Source organism: Triticum dicoccoides, chromosome 3A, assembly GCF_002162155.2.
Source record: "Triticum dicoccoides isolate Atlit2015 ecotype Zavitan chromosome 3A, WEW_v2.0, whole genome shotgun sequence".
Taxonomy (NCBI): Eukaryota; Viridiplantae; Streptophyta; class Magnoliopsida; order Poales; family Poaceae; genus Triticum; species Triticum dicoccoides.
Window position 1 is genome coordinate 574,337,781 of NC_041384.1, and position 21,029 is coordinate 574,358,809.

The window sequence follows — 21,029 nt, forward strand, 5'->3', positions numbered from 1 at the left end:
CGCGGTGATTGGCCTTCGGGCATATTTTTCTGGGAGTGCCGTTTTGTTTCTACCATTGATCACGTGTAACACGTTTACTGTTTTGACTTCTGGTGGAAATTTCTTTTGTTCCCCAGTGTCTTCCTTGAGAGGCTCATCCTCATCTTCGCTTGGTGTATACTCCCCCTTGTGTGCGGCGTTGAGCTTGCCGGACTACTTGAATACCCAACATTCTCTATGGGTATGATTGGCGGGTTTGCCAGGGGTGCTATGGACCTGACATATTTGGTCCAGAATTTTGTTTAGGCTGGACAATTCGTCTCTGGCGCCTTTAGGGGGCAGCTTTTGCTGACCTGGCCGAGAGCTTTTGAATCCGGCATTTACTGCCGTGCTCTTCGTGCTATCTCTTTTATTCCGGCGTTTGTTATTGCTGTTGCGCCGTGATTTCCCATTTCCATCTCTAACTTCAGATGTACTGGGGTTGCTGGAGCTGCATCGGGCTAGCCAGCTGTCTTCACCCGCGCAAAAGCGGGTCATGAGGCTTGTTAATGCTGCCATTGTTCTCGGTTTTTCTTGGCCGAGGTGTCGGGCAAGCCATTCGTCATGGACGCTGTGCTTAAAAGCTGCCAAGGCTTCGGCGTCCGGGCAGTCGACAATTTGGTTCTTTTTAGTAAGAAACCTATTCCAAAGCTTTCGGGCTAACTCTCCAGGATGTTGAGTTATATGACTCAAATCATCCGCATCCGGAGGTCGGACATAAGTCCCTTGAAAGTTTGCCCGAAAAGCGTCTTCGAGCTCTGCCCAGCTTCCAATGGAGTTTTCGGGGAGGCCTTTAAGCCAATGACGATCTAGCCCTTTGAGTTGAGTGGTAAGTACTTGATGGCGTGGAGATCATCTCCTCGAGCCATATGGATGTGGAGGATATAGTCCTCGATCCAGACCCCAGGGTCTGTTGTTCCGTCGTATGCCTCTATGTTTACTGGTTTGAATCCCTCTGGAAATTCATGATCCAGCACCTCGTCGGTGAAACATAGGGGGTGTGCGACACCCCTGTATCTGGGTGTACCGCGTTGTTCGGAAGTTTGTTGTGTTATATCGTATGCTGGGGCGCACTTGCGTGGTCCATAGATGGATCTGGTTGCGCTGTCCTTTTGGTGCAAGCCCTCGCGTGAATCGCATATTGTCTTGTGGGTGGCATTGTTTGCCGCTCTATGTTGGCCGTGAGGTCGTCTATCCGGCCAGGTGGCTGTTTTGATTTTTGGTTGTGAGGGGTCTGAGGCCTCCTCATCGAATTCAGGTAGCAACTTCCGCTTTGGGTAGCTCTTGGTGGGGCGATTGTCGCCGTACTTCGCTGTTGTGTTGAGTACTTTACTCCATCTGATTTGGAGTGTGTCCTGCGCAGCCTTGAGCCTTTGCTGCTGCTTTTTCAGACTCCTCGCGATGGCAACAAGCCTTTGACGGGCATTCTGCTGCTCCGGGTGCCTGTCCGGCGTTGTGTCGTCCAGACTATTATCTTTGACCGAATTGGTTTGTTCGGTTTGATTCTCCGTATTGCCGTGGTCCGGCAGTGGTTCGCCCTGCTCCAACGCTGGGTCTGTGTTATCGTTATTTCTGGCGAGGCATGATTTGGGGTGGCGCTTGCGCCACCGTTTTGACTGCTTCTCAAGGGAATAATCCTTCGGTGCATCCTTCCGTTCCTCGTCGTCTTCTTTTGGTGTATCCACCATGTATACGTCGTATGATGAAGTGGACGTCCAGCGCCCTGTGGGCGGTGGTTCCTCTTCGCCTCCCGCATTGTTGTCCATACCGTCGATGTCTTCGGAGTCGAAGTCGAGCATGTCGGTTGAATCATCGACAGTGGCTATTAAGTGGGTGGTGGGTGGGCGTCGAATTTCTTCGTCGTCCACATCCCAATCCTGTTGGCCATGATACGGCCAGGGCTCTCCTGACAAAGAGAGAGACCTTAGTGAATTCAGAATGTCGCTGAAGGGCGAGTGCTGAAAGGTATCTGCGGCGGTGGATTTTATGATTGGCGCCCAATCGGATTCGATTGGCAGGGGCGCGGATGGTTCTTGGTCCGGAAGAGAGTCCGGCACCTTGGAGTCACGGGCTGCACGGAGATTTATGCTGGTGTTCGGCTTGATCGCCGTTGAGACTGCAACCCTTGAGGCGGTGTCTAACCACCCGCCCTCGATTGGCGTAGTTGGCTCCAAACTAAGGGTCGGAGCTGATGCGGGCGCGGCTTCCGTGGTACTGTTCGGTGGCAGAGCTAGGTCATACCCATCGTGACAGTGCGGCGCGCCCAGCTGTGGCTCGAATCCGTCGAAGATCTAGTCCCCATGGATGTTGGCCGTGTAATTCAAACTTCCAAATCTGACCTGATAGCTAGGGGCGTAGCTTTCAATCTGCTCCAGATGGCCAAGCGATTTAGCCCGCAGTGCAAAGCCGCCGAATATGAAGATCTGTCCAGGGAGAAAAGTCTCACCCTGGACCGCATCGCTATCGATGATAGTAGGAGCCATCAAGACTAACGGCGACGACACAGAGGAACTCTCAATGAAAGCACCAATGTCAGTGTCAAAACCGGCGGATCTCGGGTAGGGGGTCCCGAACTGTGCGTCTAGGCCGGATGGTAACAGGAGGCAAGGGACACGAAGTTTTACCCAGGTTCGGGCCCTCTTGATGGAGGTAAAACCCTACGTCCTGCTTGATTAATATTGATGATATGGGTGTTACAAGAGTAGATCTACCACGAGATCAGAGAGGCTAAACCCTAGAAGCTAGCCTACAGTATGATTGTATGTTGTGATTGTTGTCCTATGGACTAAAACCCTTTAGTTTATATAGACACCGGAGAGGGTTAGGGTTACACAAGGTCGGTTACAAAGGAGGAGATATCCATATACGTATTGCCTAGCTTGCCTTCCACGCCAAGTAGAGTCCCATCCGGACACGAGACGAAGTCTTCAATCTTGTATCTTCATAGTCTAACAGTCCGGCCAATGGAGATAGTCCGGCTGCCCGGAGACCCCCTAATCCAGGACTCCCTCACTTATTGCAAAAATCTATTAGTTATCGAAACAAAGAACTACGCGCATGCTCCTAGGGGGATAGATTGGTAGGAAAAGACCATCGCTCGTCCCCGACCGCCACTCATAAGGAAGGCAATCAAAAAATAAATCATGCTCCGACTTCACTACATAACGGTTCACCATACGTGCATGCTACGGGAATCACAAGCTTCAACACAAGTATTTCTCAAATTCATAACCACTCAACTAGCATGACTCTAATATCACCATCTCCATATCTCAAACAATTATCAAGTATCAAACTTCTCATAGTATTCAACACACTCATAAGAGAATTTTATTATTCTTGAATACCTAGCATATTAGGATTTTACGCAAATTACCATGCTATTTAAGACTCTCAAAATAATCTAAGTGAAGCATGAGAGTACATCTACCACCATGCTCTAAAAGATATAACTGAAGCACTAGAGCAACACCAAACTACTCCGAAAGATATAAGTGAAGATCAATGAGTAGTTTAATAATTATGCAACTATGTGAAGACTCTCTAACATTTAATAATTTCAAATCTTGGTATTTTATTCAAACAGCAAGAAAAGCAAAATAAAATGACATCTAAGAATAGCAAACATCATGTGAAGAAGCAAAAACTTAGGATCAATCGACTACTAACCGATAGTTGTTGAAGAAGAAAGGTGGGATGCCAACCGGGGCATCCCCAGATGCTTGGGACTTCTTGAAATATTATCTTGGGGTGCCTTGGGCATCCCCAAGATTGAGCTTTTGTGTCTCCTTAATTCCTCTCATATCATGGTCTCCCTAAATCTCAAAAGCTTCATCCACACAAAACTCAACAAGGACTCGTGAGATAAGTTAGTATAAACCATTGCCAAAACCTTATCATACTCTACTGTAGCAAATCCCTAAAATTATTATTCAACATTGCATACTAAATGCCTCTGCATATTTAATAGTCCTATCCTAAAATAGAATCATTAAAGAAGCAAACATATGCAAACATAACAGCAATCTGCCTAAACAGGACAGTCTGTAAAGAATGCAGCAACATCCACACTTCCCTAGCTCCAAAAATTATGAAATAAAATTCCCACTGTATTAAATTTATCATATCTTAATATGCAAAAGGTTTCAACATTTTATCACATTCTGACTTTTCTAGGGAATTATTGCAACAGTGGTAAACTTTCTGTTTTCAAACAGCAACATGTATACTTGTAACATAGGCATAGTAAAGGCTATCAATGCCACTTTTATTGAAATAAAAGATGCAAAACATTGTTCTAAATAACAGCAAGCAAATCCTAACAAAATAAATTGATGCTCCAAGCAAAACACATATCATGTGGTGAATAAAAATATAGCTCCAAGTAAAGTTACCGATGAACAAAGACGAAAGAGGGGATGCCTTCCGGGGCATCCCCAAGCTTAGGCTCTTGGTTGTCCTTGAATATTACCTTGGGGTGCCTTGGTCATCCCCAAGCTTAGGCTCTTGCCACTCCTTATTCCATAGTCCATCGAATCCTTACCCAAAACTTGAAAACTTCACAACACAAAACTTAACAGAAAACTCGTAAGCTCCGTTAGCGAAAGATAGTAAATCACCACTTCGAGGTACTGTAATGAAATCATTCTTTATTTATATGGGTGTTATACCTACTGTATTTCAACTTCTCTATGGTTTATAAACTATTTTACTAGCCAGAGATTCATCAAAATAAGCAAACAACACACGAAAAACAGAATCTATCAAAAACAGAACAGTCTGTAGTAATCTGTAACTAACGCAAACTTCTGGAACCCCAAAAATTATAAAATAAATTTCTGGACCTGTGGAATTTATCTATTAATCATCTTCAAAAAGAATTAACTAAATAGCACTCTCCAAATAAAAATGGCAGTAATTCTTGTGAGCGCTAAAGTTTCTGTTTTTTACAGCATGATCAACCAGACTCTCCCCAAGTCTTCCCAAAGGTTCTACTTGGCACAAACACTAATTAAAAGCATAAAACCACATATAAACAGAGGCTAGATGAATTATTTATTACTAAACAGGAGCAAAAATCAAGGAATAAAAAATAAAGTTGGGTTGCCTCCCAACAAGCGCTATCGTTTAACGCCCTAGCTAGGCATGATGATTTCAATGATACTCACATAAAAGATAAGAATTGAAACATAAGAGAGCATCATGAAGAATATGACTAGCACATTTAAGTCTAACCCACTTCCTATGCATAGGGATTTTGTGAGCAAATAACTTATGGGAACGAGAATCAACTTGCATAGGAAGGTAAAACAAGCATAACTTCAAAATTTTAAGCACATAGAGGGGAAACTTGGTATTATTGCAATTCCTACAAGCATATATTCCTCCCTCATAATAATTTTCAGTAGCATCATGAATGAATTCAACAATATAACCAGCACCTAAAGCATTCTTTTCATGATCTACAAGCATATAATTTTTATTACTCTCCACACAAGCAAAATTCTTCTCATGAATAATAGTGGGAACAAACTCAACAAAATAATTATCATGTGAGGCATAATCCAATTGAAAACTAAAATCATGATGACAAGTTCCATGGATATCATTATTCTTTATAGCATACAAGTCATCACAATAATCATCATAGATAGCAACTTTGTTCTCATAATCAATTGGAACTTCTTCCGGAATAGTGGATTCATCACAAAATAAAGTCATGACCTCTCCAAATCCACTTTCACCAATATAATCATCATAAATAGGAGGCATGCTTCCATCATAATAAATTTGCTCATCAAAACTTGGGGGACAAAAAATATCATCTTCATCAAACATAGCTTCCCCAAGCTTGTGGCTTTGCATATCATTAGCATCATGGATATTCAAGGAATTCATACTAACAACATTGCAATCATGATCATCATTCAAATATTTAGTGACAAACATTTTATAGATTTCTTCTTCTAGCACTTGGGCACAATTATCCTTTCCATCATACTCACGAAAGATATTAAAAAGGTGAAGCGTATGAGGCAAACTCAATTCCATTTTTTATAGTTTTCTTTTATAAACTAAACTAGTGATAAAACAAGAAACTAAAAGACTCGATTGCAAGATCTAAAGATATACCTTCAAGCACTCACCTCCCCGGCAACGGTGCCAGAAAAGAGCTTGATGTCTACTACACAACCTTCTTCTTGTAGATGTTGTTGGGCCTCCAAGTGCAGAGGTTTGTAGGACAGTAGCAAATTTCCCTCAAGTGGATGACCTAAGGTTTATCAATCCGTAGGTGGCATAGGATGAAGATGGTCTCTCTCAAGCAACCCTGCAACCAAATAACAAAGAGTCTCTTGTGTCCCCAACACACCCAATACAATGGTAAATTGTATAGGTGCACTAGTTCGGCGAAGAGATGGTGATACAAGTGGTATATGGATAGTAGATATGGGTATTTGTAATCTGAAATTATAAAAATAGCAAGGTAACTAATGATAAAAGTGAGCATAAACGGTATTGCAATGCGTGGAAATAAGGCCTAGGGTTCATACTTTCACTAGTGTAAGTCTTCTCAACAATAATATCATAATTGGATCACATAACTACCCCTCAACATGCAACAAAGAGTCACTCCAAAGTCACTAATAGCGGAGAATGAATGAAGAGATTATGGTAGGGTACGAACCACTTCAAAGTTATTCTTTCCAATCAATCCGTTGGGCTTTTTCTATAGGTGTCACAAACAGCCCTAGAGTTCGTACTAGAATAACACATTAAGACACAAATCAACCAAAACCCTAATGTCACCTAGATACTCCAATGTCACCTAAAGTATCCGTGGGTATGATTATACGATATGCATCACACAATCTCAGATTCATCTATTCAACCAACACATAGAACCTCAAAGAGTGCCCCAAAGTTTCTACCGGAGAATCACGACGAAAACATGAGCCAACCCCTATGCATAGGTTCATGGGCGGAACCCGCAAGTTGATCACCAAAACATACATCAAGTGAATCACGTGATATCCCATTGTCACCACAGATATCCACGGCAAGACATACATCAAGTGTTCTCAAATCTTTAAAGACTCAATCCGATAAGATTACTTCAAAGGGGAAACTCAATTCATTACAAGAGAGTAGAGGGGGGAAGAAACATCATAGGATCCAAATATAATAGCAAAGCTCGCGATACATCAAGATCGTATCACCTCAAGAACACGAGAGAGAGAGAGATCAAACACATAGCTACTGGTACTTACCCTCAGCCCCGAGGGAGAACTACTCCCTCCTCGTCATGGAGAGCACCGGGATGATGAAGATGGCCACTGGAGATGGATTGCCCCCTCCGGCAGGGTGCCGGAACGGGTCTAGATTGGTTTTTGGTCGCTACGGAGGCTTCTGGCGGCGGAACTCCCGATCTATTGTGCTCTTGGATCTTTTTAGGGTATATGGAGATATATAGACAGAAGAATTATGTCAGGGGGGCCACGAGGGGCTCATGAGGGTGGAGTGCGCGCCCAAGGGGGTGGGCGCACCTGAGGGAGTCCTGGATTAGGGGGTGTTCGGGTAGCCGGACTATACCTTCAGCCGGACTCCTGGACTATGAAGATACAAGGTTGAAGAATTCGTCCCGTGTCCGGATGGGACTTTCCTTGGCGTGGAAGGCAAGCTTGGCGATGCAGATATTCAAGATCTCCTACCATTGTAACCGACTCTATGTAACCCTAACCCTATTCGGTGTCTATATAAACCGGAGGGTTGTAGTCCGTAGGCAATCAACTCCATATACAACAATCATACCATAGGCTTGCTTCTAGGGTTTAGCCTCCTTGATCTCATAGTAGATCTACTCTTGTACTACCCATATCATCAATATTAATCAAGCAGGAGTAGGGTTTTACCTCCATCAAGAGGGTCCGAACCTGGGTAAAACATCGTGTTCCCTGCCTCCTGTTACCATCCGGCCTAGACGCACAGTTCGGGACCCCCTACCTAAGATCCGCTGGTTTTGACACCGACATTGGTGCTTTCATTGAGAGTTCCTCTGTGCCGTCACAATCAGGAAGGATGCCTCCTCCTGTCTTTAAAGGTGGCGCCGTTGCTAAGGGAGCCTTGGCTGTCGGCCAAACCCTCCGGCTAGGTGGTTTCCTCATGACCGCCTGTTCGGCTGTTGCACCGACGGTGACCTCTCGGGTCATCAAAAGCAACCTACACGTCAGCTCGGAGCTCGTCGAGCAGCTAGATCCAATGGAGCTCTCTTCCGTAAATGAGCTCTTGGATCGCATCGCCGCCCTGGGGGTCGCTACGGATTACGACCAGGTTGGGCTTAAACCCGATCTAAGAGAAATTAACTCTCCCCAAGTCACCCACCATGTTTCCGTGGTAGAGGCGCAGTGCGGCGACCCTTCATCTATTTTAAGGACTAGCTACGTCCGAATTCCTGACTCCTCCAAGACGGATACCCGCGGAGAGGAGGAAGTAACTCAAGACCTAAGCTTAGGATCAGGCAACGGGCTAGATTCGTTGGACAACATCCAAGAATCCGAACTTCAGAGTTCGGAAACTCTCCGGCCTCCGAATCTTGGATTGGGTGAGGTTTTAGATTCAACGACACCCGCCCACCCGACCATAAGCGATCTCTCCCAAATCAGGCAGAGGCCCGAGGAAACAGTACATCATTACTGGGCCAGATTCCTCCTGGTTATGAACAGGATAAAGGATTGCCGCGAGGGAGACGCAATCTCAATTTTCTGCAGTAATTGCACGGAGAAGGGAATCCTTAACGCCGTAAGTCGTCATGATATTACATGCTTTGCTGACTTGGCATCCATAGTACAAAAATACTATGCGATGGAAAGCGCCTGGAAAACCGAAATAAAATTTTGGGATAATCCGGCCTTGAATAGTAATCCCGTCCGAACTAAGATGGTGCATCATCATAGGACACCCGGGATAAACACCAAAAAGCCAAAACCCTCTATAGGGCATGGAACCGTACTGGAAAGATGGCTTGATGGACCCTGTAGAATTCACAGTACAGAGGACGCCACACCAACTCACAGCCTTAGAGCATGTTGGATACTCCGGCAGGTGGCCAAAATCGGCGAGGACCTCTTAATTCCGGAGGCCGCAGAAAGCCAGCCCAAGGACACCAGTACCGTTCTCACAGTCTTTGAGACTTTCGCATCAAACAATGTGCGAAAAAGAACACTCCGCAGACTCACCGAAGTCTATCAAGTTGCAACAATAAATCCATGGAGCGACACTGCCATTACCTTCAACGCAAGTGATGAACCTAGATTCCGAACAGCCCGAGCACCAGCGCATTGGTCCTCAGTCCCATAGTGGACGGCTTTCGCCTCACCAAGGTGCTCATGGATGGAGGCAGTGGACTGAACCTCATTTATGAGGAAACCCTTCAAAAAATGGGAATAGACTGGAACAGCTTCGAGCGAAGCAGCACAACCTTTAGAGGAATAATCCCCAGTCGGGAAGCGCGTTGCACAGGAAAAATCACACTAGATGTGGTGTTTGGCACGCCGGATAATTACAGGTCCGAAGAAGTCACGTTTCAAGTGGCCCCGTTTAAGAGCGGATATCACGCTTTACTAGGGTGGGAAGCATTCACAATCTTCCAAGCAATACCCCATTACGGGTACATGAAGCTTAAGATGCCCGGGCTGAATGGAATTATCACTCTAGCTAGTGATCCGGACATAGCACTCCACGCCGAAAACAAGACGGCCACATTAGCCCTTGAGGCGCTATCCGAAGCCTTAGCGGCCGAGGAATTGACTGCGCTGCGCTCCACGGTTAACAGGGATGATGTGATACTCGATAAGAGATCCAAATCCACATCCTTCAAGCCAGCCGACGAAATAGTCAAATTCCAGGTCCATCTAATGGACCCCAATAAAATAGCTTCAATCGGGGCACGACTGAACCCTGATGCAGACGCCGCACTGCGAGAGTTCCTACGAGAGAACTAGGACATCTTCACCTGGCACCCTTCAGACATGCCAGGGATCCCACGCAGGCTGGCCGAACACAGCTTAAATATCCTAAAAGGATTTAAACCTGTCAAACAAGCCCTTCGGCGTTTTTCCGAACCCAAGAGACAGGCTATGGGAGAGGAGCTAGCCAAGCTTGGAGGCTGGATTCATCAGAGACATAAAACATCCGGACTGGCTAGCAAACCTGGTGATGGTACCAAAGAAGGACAAATCCTGGCGCCTATGTGTCGATTTTAAAGACCTTAACAAGGCTTGCCCAAAGGATCCCTTCCCCCTCCCCCGCATCGATCAAATTATCGATGCCACCGCAGGACACGATTTGTTGTGTTTCCTCGACGCATACTCCGGTTACCATCAAATCAAGATGGCAGAATCAGACCAAGCTGCAACAGCATTCATCACACCATACGACCCATTCTGCTTCAACACAATGCCCTTCGGGCTGAAAAACACCGGCGCAACATATCAGCGCATGATCCAGACATGTCTGGCAAACCAGATCGGCAAAACAGTGGAGGTGTATGTGGATGTTGTGGTCGTCAAATCAAGACATGTCAAATCCCTAGTAAACGACTTGAGGCTTACATTCGATAACCTCCGATAATATGACATCAAGCTCAACCCAGAAAAATGCGTCTTTGGCGTCCCAACCGGAAAGCTCTTGGGCTTCATTATATCCGGTAGAGGAATTGAAGCAAACCCAGCCAAGATCCGAGCTTTGTCACAATTCGATGTCCCAAAGGACCTTAAACAAATACAAAAATTAACCGGGTGCGTGGCGGCTTTAAGCCGCATCATCTCCCGCTTGGGAGAAAAGGCACTACCCCTTTATCGCCTCCTTTGGCGCACCGAACACTTTGAGTGGACGGATGTCACCATGGCCGGACTTGATGAAATAAAAGCCATATTGGCAACAAACCCAGTCCTGGCCGCGCCAATCACCGGCGAACCAATGTTATTGTACATTGCAGCAACACACCAAGTTGTCAGCACAGTGCTCGTTGTCGAGCGGGAAACGGACGGACACAAATTCCCCCTTCAAAGGCCGGTCTACTACGTGTCCACTGTCCTCACTCCATGCAAATCATGGTACCCGCATTATCAAAAGATTGCATACGCGGTATTCATGGCATCCCGGAAGCTACGACATTACTTTCAAGAGTGTTCCATAACAGTAGCCTCGGAAGTGCCACTAAACGATATTATCAACAACCGCAATGCAACGGGCCGGATTGCAAAATGGGCCATCGAGCTTCTCCCGTTCGATATAACCTATAAGCCACGGCGAGCTATTAAATCGCAAGTTTTGGCCGACTTCGTCGCAGAATGGACGGAGGCCGAGCTCCCTAAAGAGTACGGCACATATTCAAATTGGATTATGCATTTCGACGGCTCCAAAATGTTGGCCGAACTGGGAGCTGGCGTCATCCTGACGTCCCCCACAGGAGACACAGTCCAATATGTGCTCCAAATCATGTACACGGATTCCAACAATGCAGCCGAATATGAGGCCCTCCTACATGGCCTCCGGATAGCAGTATCCATGGGTATCCAGCGCCTAGAGGTACGCGGGGACTCAAACCTCGCGATATCCCAAATAAATGGAGACTTCGATGCCAAGGACCCAAAAATGGCAGCTTACCGCGATGCCGTCCTAAAAATGTCAGCTCGGTTCGAAGGGCTGGAGTTTCACCATATAGCCCGAGAAAACAATCAAGAAGTGGACGTCCTGGCACACATCGGAGCAAAACGCGATGCAGTCCCCCCAACATCTTTTTGGAAAGATTGTTCAAGCCATCCGTAGCATGGGAGGGGGAAACCACAAATAACAGCTCGGACCCAGCCGCACCACTTGACGCCAAACAATCTGACACAATTGGAGGCTCTGCCCATGAAATTACACCTTCAGCCCACGTAATAATGGCGGTCATCGCCCCGTGGACAGAACCATTCCTAGCCTACCTTACTAGGCAGGAACTCCCGGAGGACCAAAACGAGGCCCGCTGCATAGTGCGGCGATCTAAAGCCTATAGAGTCCATGAGGGAGAGCTTTATAAGAAAAGCACTACCGGAGTCCTTCAAAGGTGCATCTCCGAAGAGGAAGGGCGGAACCTTCTGGCTGAAATTCACGCCGGACTCGATGGTCACCATGCTGCTGCTCGGTCCCTTGTTAGCAAGGCTTTCCGTACATGCTTTTATTGGCCGACGGCCCGGGCAGACGCTCATGACCTAGTCCAACGATGCGCTGGTTGCCAACTTTTTGCCAACCAAAGACATATGCCACCCACCGCACTCCAAACTATACCCATCACCTGGCCTTTTGTGGTCTGGGGGCTTGACATGGTCGGACCCCTTAAAGGTGGGACCGATAGGAAAAAATACTTACTAGTCATGGTGGATAAATTCACCAAATGGATAGAAGCCAAGCCTGTTAAAACGGCCGAATCCGGACCTGTGATAGACTTCATATCCGTGGTTGTACACCGTTATGGCGTCCCCCACAGCATCATAATCGATAACGGTACAAACTTTACCGCCGACGAGGTAAAACTCTGGTGCAAAAACATGGGCATCAAGCTCGATTATGCTTCCGTCTATCACCCACAAACCAACGGCCAGGTCGAACGTGCAAATGGTCTTATCATGAGCGGCATTAAACCCAGACTGGTGCGGTCCCTCAAGGAATCTAACACACACTGGGTAGAGGAGCTCGATTCCGTGCTATGGGGGCTGCGGACCACGCCAAATCGCACCACCGGATACACACCATTTTTTATGGTGTACGGCGCAGAGGCAGTTCTGCCCTGCGACATAATTCATGACTCACCTAGAGTGCGCATGTACGAAGAAAGAGAAGCTGAGCTCGATCGGCAAGACAACTTGGACTCCCTGGAGGAGGAGCGTGACGTGGAAAAAGCCCGTTCCACATTTTATCAACAACAGGCCCGAAGATATCAAAGAAGAGAAGTATGGGCCAAAAATTCAATGTTGGTGAACTAGTTCTACGCCTGCCGGATAAGAAAAAGGACAAACTCAAGCCCAAGTGGGAAGGTCCATTCATAATCGACCAAGTCCTGACTGGCGGGGCGTACCGCCTGCGCGATGCGTCGGATAACCGACTCGAGCCGAACCCATGGAATGACACCCGTCTCCGAAGATTCTATGCCTAGCGCCGAACTCTGTGTTCGTATCCTTCCTCTGTCCATTTTTTGCATTTTTCTGTCTTACATTTCTCTCCTTCCCCTCTTTTCTTTTATAGCCATTAAAGGCTCATCTAGTGACGCGCCACTCGCGCTCATTAAACCTGGGGGCTTCTTTAACAGAAGCTTATTTATACGGGCTTCACGCCCAACACATGCGTCAAACTTCCGCATGTACCTTTTTCTTCACCATTATATGCATCGATATGACTTAAGTTTTGGCCAAGCTGGGTTGCCTGGCTCCTGTGCTTACCCCTACATTCTCGATTGTTCGGCTAGGCGGTAAAGGGAGCACCTCTGCGATTGTTACTGCCGGGTCAGCCGTATGTGTACCTCAGACTGGGTGAAGCCGAAAGCTAGCGTTCTTAAGGGAATATTCGGTCGGTGAGATAAAAGATGATCTTTTTACTCATTTTATGCGCCCCTAGATGCTTTTTTCTGCGTCTTTTTACGCAGTCCGGACATGCACTTTAGGGCATGCCTCCCAGCGAAAGGAATCCCTAACGGAACTATTCTCTCTGGAAGATGTTTCTTACTAACCATGTAATATAACATAACTAGTTGGGCACTTGTCTGATAAAGCACTAATGACCCCTACGCTTGGTCTCCACGCATACCACGGTTCTTATATAACCACTATGGTATTCGGACACACTCCGGACCGTCAGGTCCCGAGGTTGAAGCGAAAAGGTCAGCAACGACAAATGATCTACAATCCGGCTAGAAGGCATTACACATGTCAATTCAAAATTACATAGTCATTCTGACTGATTGTATTCCTCTTCTATACCATCTAACAGGCTGTCTAATTTACAGTCCTGCTGGGAATACTTCGCGGCGAACTCTACTTGGCCGTATACTAAGCTCACAGGGATCTCCTTCCCGTCAGGCCCCACTAGTCCGACCTCGGCCATGTGGTTTGGGTCAGACTTCGTAAAACGGGTCTTCACCATGGCCCAGGCTTCCCTAGCGCCTTGTCGGCAGGCCGATATCTTCCACAACCGGAAGCGCCGCCGAGCTCCCTTTAGCTTCTCCGCAAGCTCTCCAAGGCCCTCGGGCATGGAGTGGGCAGGCCATAAGGCTTGGGCAACACCTCGCATCGCCTGCCGAATTCGCTCGTGCAGTTGCATGAGTTCGGGAAGAAGGTCACCCGTAGAACCGGGCATCTCCTCTACAGGACGACCTATGAGCATACCTACAGACATTACTCTGTTAGTCGACTTCCTCGCCGAACTCTTTTTTTTCAAAGTTCGTTCAAGCACTTACTGAATATGCCGCGTCGAAGCCGCTGATTCTCCCTCGTGGAGTCCGACAGCTGGCCACGAACATCTTTAAGTTCGACGTCCAGCCTGGTGTTGGCATCCTAAAGATCATTCTTCTCTCGCCTCACCTTTGTCAACGTACTCTCACCGGCCTTTAGCCGGCATAAGAGTTGTTGCTTTTCCGGATCGAGTCCGGCGCCATCTGCAACATGATTTGTCAGATTTGCACCCACACCGCACAATACTAATCTTTCGAAGCGTATCTTACCTGAGGGGGTCTCTTTGGGCTCCCCTGCTGCGGCTAGTGCGGCCTCTAGTTGGGCCTTGCACTTTTCCAGCTCCTTGGACAGTACGGTATTCTTCTCTGTAAGAACCTGCTTATTAAATGATCCTTAAATCAGTTGCTCTAACTGTTTCAAGTCTCGGGGGCTACTGGTATATCTATATTTGACCAAAATTTTCTTACCCGTATGTCTTTTACATAGTGCTCCGTGGCTCTGGCTAAACCATTTTGAGCGGCACGGAGGTACGCATCTCCCGAATTAAAGGCATCTAAAGCCTCTTGGGAGAAACAAGCGTCGCGTAGAACTGTCTGGCGACGCCTGTGGTTCATGGCACTCTCCACTTCAGAATTTGTGGCAGACAGCCTGTCCGCATCCTCTGTCGGAGGAGCGTCCGGTGCGCGCCTTGTGCTCGCCTCTGCTTCCTGGCCAGACGTTGGAGCCTGGCTGGTGGGGGCGCGATTGGCAACCTCTCTGGATGTAGTCCGGCGAGGTCTCTTCGTTCTGGAGATAGCACGAACGTTAATATGCCCTGACAGAATAACACCAGGGAAATAGAGGGTGTGCTATACCTTTGCGCCGGCATCTCAGTCCGGACTGCATTCCTTTTTGCCCCATGGGGTCCTGCGGCCCCTTGTTGGCTAGCCGCCGCAGGTTCGGCCTCCTGCCTCGGAAATCTCCCCTGCAAAACACGGTTGTCGTCAGAAACACCGGAATACGTGAGAGTGGAATCTCTCTCAAGGGAATGAGACTCCGGTTTCTGTCACCTGGGAGGCCGGGATTGACCCTAGGTAATCAGCCGTGATGGCTACCAAGGTATTGTCCTTGCTTAGCTGATGGAACACCCCGTCGATAAGCTCCACCGATATGTCCGGGTCCTCTTCAGAGTCCGGATCGAGGGACCGTTCTGGGTCCTCGGGCTGTGGAGGGCGGCTATTTATATCCTTTACCTCCTGTCGCAGTTCCTGCACTGAAGTCGTTAGACTACATATCTAACCGTGGGAGTATAAAACAAACGGGCAAGCGCAATTATTCACTTACCCAACATGGAGGATCGTACATAGTAAATCTGGCCTGCGGATTGACGTGGAGGAATTCCTCCTTTTCTCCCTTGTACAAAGAGGATAAGATCTTTACTAGGGCGGCAGCTGAGGCCGGCCCCTTACGACCGTAACGGGTGGCGTCATCCTCCCCGTTGAAATCCCACATGGGGTGGCCTCTATATAGAAGCGGCTGCACCCCCCGCATAATGCATGCGGCCATGACTCCAATCATGGTTAGTCCGAAATGAGCCAACAGTCTTATCCGGCCCATCAGGTAAAGGACGTCTCTGTCGCTTTCTTTCTGAGAGCTCCGCGGACGACAGCTCAAGCGTTTCTTCAATGGGGCACTATTGAACTCAGGGAGACCGACCCAGATAGGGTCCGGTAGTGGGACATCATCTATGTAAAACCATTCCGAAGGCCAGTCCTCGGACGCCTTCTTTGTGGTTCCGGATAGGTATCTGGTCCTGGCGATGTGCCATACTTTGGCTCCGCCACTTGGTATATAGACCCCTCTCGAGAACGGGGCACCAGGCAGAATAACCTCTTCCACAGCGCGAAATGAGCCTCAACGCCTAAAAATAGCTCGCAAAGGGCGACGAAACCCGCAATATGTAATACGGAGGCGGGCGTGAGATTGTGCAGCTGGAGGCCGTAGAACTCCAGAAGCCCGCGGAGAAATGGATGAATTGGAAACCCCAGTCCCCTTATTAGATAGGGGACGAGGCACACCCGCTCTCCTTTAGAAGGATTGGGGGTGCTCTCCGCTTGTTTTCCGCCATTATAGGTGGCGAGACCGGCTCGGACCGGGACCATGTATGCCTGAGGGAGAAATCCCTTGGCCTGAAGCGACACTAACTCGCTATGCGGGATGGTGCAACTCTCCCAGTCCCCAGGTTGGGACCGGAGGGGCGAGGGGAGGAGCTGCGACGACTGGTCATGTTGGAATGGACCTTTGCTGGAAGCGCTCTGATGATAACTCGCGGAAAGGAGAAGATGTGGTTTGGACCTAAATCCCCATCCCGTTAAATAGGCGGCTCATTTATACAGCTAGGGGTGTGGATGTAAAAAAGCCCCGGCTTTTCGCATTCGTTTGACACGTGGAAGACGGCCATTATTGGGCATGGAAGCCGAGGAGCACTACAAAAATCGGACATTATTCCTATAGGTACACAAGATTTGGAGAAGAACCCACCTTGCAATGCTGAACAATCTGCGCGCCGGTCTCGTCGTCATTGAAGCCTGGTTCGTGGGCTACTGAGGGAGTCCTGGATTAGGGGGTGTTCGGGTAGCCGGACTATACCTTCAGCCGGACTCCTGGACTATGAAGATACAAGATTGAAGACTTCATCTCGTGTCCGGATGGGACTTTCCTTGGCGTGGAAGGCAAGATTGGCGATGCGGATATTCAAGATCTCCTACCATTGTAACCGACTCTATGTAACCCTAACCCTATCCGGTGTCTATATAAACCGGAGGGTTGTAGTCCGTAGGCAATCAACTCCATATACAACAATCATACCATAGGCTAGCTTCTAGGGTTTAGCCTCCTTGATTTTGTGGTAGATCTACTCTTGTACTACCCATATCATCAATATTCATCAAGCAGGACGTAGGGTTTTACCTCCATCAAGAGGGCCCGAACCTGGGTAAAACATCATGTTCCCTGCCTCCTGTTACCATCCGGCCTAGATGCACAGTTCGGGACCCCCTACCTGAGATCCACCGGTATTGACACCGACAACACCCCCTGCCTCGTGGCCTCCTCGTAAGTCCCTTGGCGTGCAATCCAAGTCTTCTGGGCTTCTTTCCTTCCAAAAATGAGTTCCGTGAAGTTTCAGGTCAATTGGACTCCGTTTGATTTTCCTTTTCTTTGAAACCCTAAAACAGGGTAAAAATAGAAACTGGCACTGGGCTCTGGGTTAATAGGTTAGTCCCAAAAATGATATAAAAGTGTATAATAAAGCCCATAAACATTCAAAACAGTAGATAATATAGCATGGAGCAATCAAAAATTATAGATACGTTGGATACGTATCACAGGGTTTAAACTTTTGAAAGCCGTGCCCGCGGTTATGTGGTAGATGGGAATTTGTTAATGTCTGGTTGTAGAGAACTTGACACTTGATTTAATTAAAATGCATCAACCTCGTGTGTAGCCATGATGGTCTCTTTTCAGCGGAGTCCGGGAAGTGAACATGATCTTGTGTTATGCTTGAACGTAAGTAGTTTTAGGATCATGATACGTCTCCAACGTATCTATAATTTTTGATTGCTCCATGCTATATTATCTACTGTTTTGGACTATATTGGGCTTTATTTTCCACTTTTATATTATTTTTGGGACTAACCTATTAACCGGAGGCCCAGCCCAGAATTGCTGTTTTTTGCCTATTTCAGTGTTTCGAAGAAACGGAATATCAAACGGAGTCCAAACGGAATAAAACCTTCGGGAACGTGATTTTCTCACCGAACGTGACCCAGGAGACTTGGACCCTACGCCAAGGCATCAGAGAGGCAGTCACGAGGGTGGGGGGCGCGCCCCCTAGGGCGCGCCCCCTGCCTCGTGGGCCCCTCGAAGCTCCACCAACGTACTCCTTCCTCCTATATATACCTACGTACCCCCAAACAATCAAAACAGGAGCCAAAAACCTAATTCCACCACCGCAACTTTCTGTATCCACGAGATCCCATCTTAGGGCCTATTCCGGAGCTCCGTCGGAGAGGGCCGTCATCACGGAGGGCTTCTACATCATCATAGCCTCTCCGATGAAGTGTGAGTAGTTTACCTCAGACCTTCGGGTCCATAGTTAGTAGCTAGATTGCTTATTCTCTCTTTTTGGATCTGAATACAAAGTTCTCCCCCTCTCTTGTGGAGATCTATTCGATGTAATCTTCTTTTTGCGGTGTGTTTGTTGAGACCGATGAATTGTGGGTTTATGATCAAGTCTATCTATGAATAATATTTGAATCTTCTCTGAATTCTTTTATGTATGATTGGTTATCTTTGCAAGTCTCTTCGAATTATCCGTTCGGTTTGGCCAACTAGATTGGTAGTTCTTGCCATGGGAGAAGTGCTTAGCTTTGGGTTCGATCTTGCGGTGTCCTTTCCCAGTGACAGAAGGGGCAGCAAGGCACGTATTGCATCGTTGCCATCGAAGATAACAAGATGGGGTTTATTTCATATTGCATGAATTTATCTCTCTACATCATGTCATCTTGCTTAAGGCGTTACTCTGTTTTTAACTTAATACCCTAGATGCATGCTGGATAGCGGTCGATGAGTGGAGTAATAGTAGTAGATGCAGAATCGTTTCGGTCTACTTGTCACGGGCGTGATGCGTATATACATGATCATGCCTAGATATTCTCATAACTATGCTCAATTCTGTCAATTGCTCAACAGTAATTTGTTCACCCACCATAGAATACTTATGCTCTTGAGAGAAGCCACTAGTGAAACCTATGGCCCCCGGGTCTATTCTCATCATATCAATCTCCATCACTTTAATCTTGTTTTGCTTTTTTTACTTTGCCTTTACTTTTTACTTTGCATCTTTATACCAAAAATACCAAAAATATTATATCTATTAGATCTCACTCTCGTAAGTGACCGTGAAGGGATTGACAACCCCTAATCGCGTTGGTTGCGAGTAGCTATCATTTTGTGCAGGTACGAGGTACTTGAGCGTGGCCTCCTACTGGATTGATACCTTGGTTCTCAAAAACTAAGGGAAATACTTACGCTACTTTGTTGCATCATCCCTTCCTCTTCAGGGAAAACAAACGCAAGCTCAAGAGGTAGCAAGAAGGATTTGTGGCGCCATTGCCGGGGAGTCTACGCAAAAAGTCAACATACCAAGTACCCATCACAATCCCTATCTCTCGCATTACATTATTTGCCATTTGCCTCTCGTTTTCCTCCCCCCACTTCACCCTTGCCATTTTATTCGCCCTCTCTCTATCCTCCCTCTCTATTTGCCTCTTTCGCCCGTTTGCTCTTGTCTACTCGTGTGCTAGTTTGCTTGTTTATCGTGATGGCTCAAGATAATACTAAATTGTGTGACTTCACCAATACCAACAACAATGATTTTAGTAGCACTCCGATTGCTCCTCTTACCGATGCTGAATCTTGTGAAATTAATACTGCTTTGTTGAATCTTGTTATGAAAGATCAATTCGCCGGACTTCCTAGTGAAGATGCCGCTACTCATCTGAATAGCTTCGTTGATTTATGTGATATGCAAAAGAAAAAAGATGTCGACAATGATGTCGTTAAATTGAAGATATTTCCTTTTTCGCTTAGAGATCGTGCTAAAGCTTGGTTTTCATCTTTGCCTAAGAATAATATTGATTCTGGGAACAAGTGCAAAGATGCTTTTATCTCTAAGTATTTCCCTCCCGCTAAGATCATCTCTCTTAGAAACGATATTATGAATTTTAAGCAACTTGATCATGAACATGTTGCACAAGCTTGGGAGAGAATGAAATTAATGATACGTAATTGCCCTACTCATGGTTTGAATTTGTGTATGATTATACAAAATTTTTACGCCGGATTGAATTTTGCTTCTAGAAATCTTTTAGATTCGGCCGTGGGAGGCACTTTATGGAAATCACTTTAAGAGATGCTACTAAACTCCTAGATAATATTATGGTTAATTATTCTCAATGGCATACTGAAAGATCTTCTAATAAAAAAGTGCATGTGATAGAAGAAATCAATGTTTTGAGTGGAAAGATGGATGAACTTATGAAATTATTTGCTACTAAGAGTGTTTCTTCTGACCCTAATGATATGCCTTTGTCTACTTTGATTGAGAATGACAATGAATCTATGGATGTGAATTTTGTTGGTAGAAATAATTTTGGTAACAATGCTTATAGAGGGAATTTTAATCCTAGGCCATATCCTAGTAATCCTTCTAATAATTATGGAAATTCCTACAATAACTCTTATGGAAATTATAATAAGATTCCCTCTAAATTTGATAATAGTGTTAAAGAGTTTATGAATTCACAAAAGAATTTTAATGCTTTGCTTGAAGAGAAATTGCTTAAAGTTGATGATTTGGCTAGGAACGTTGATAGAATTTCTCTTGAGGTTGATTATTTAAAGCTTAGATCTATTCCTCTTAAGCATGATATCAATGAGTCTCTCAAAGCCATGAGAATTTCCATTGATGAGTGCAAGGAAATAACC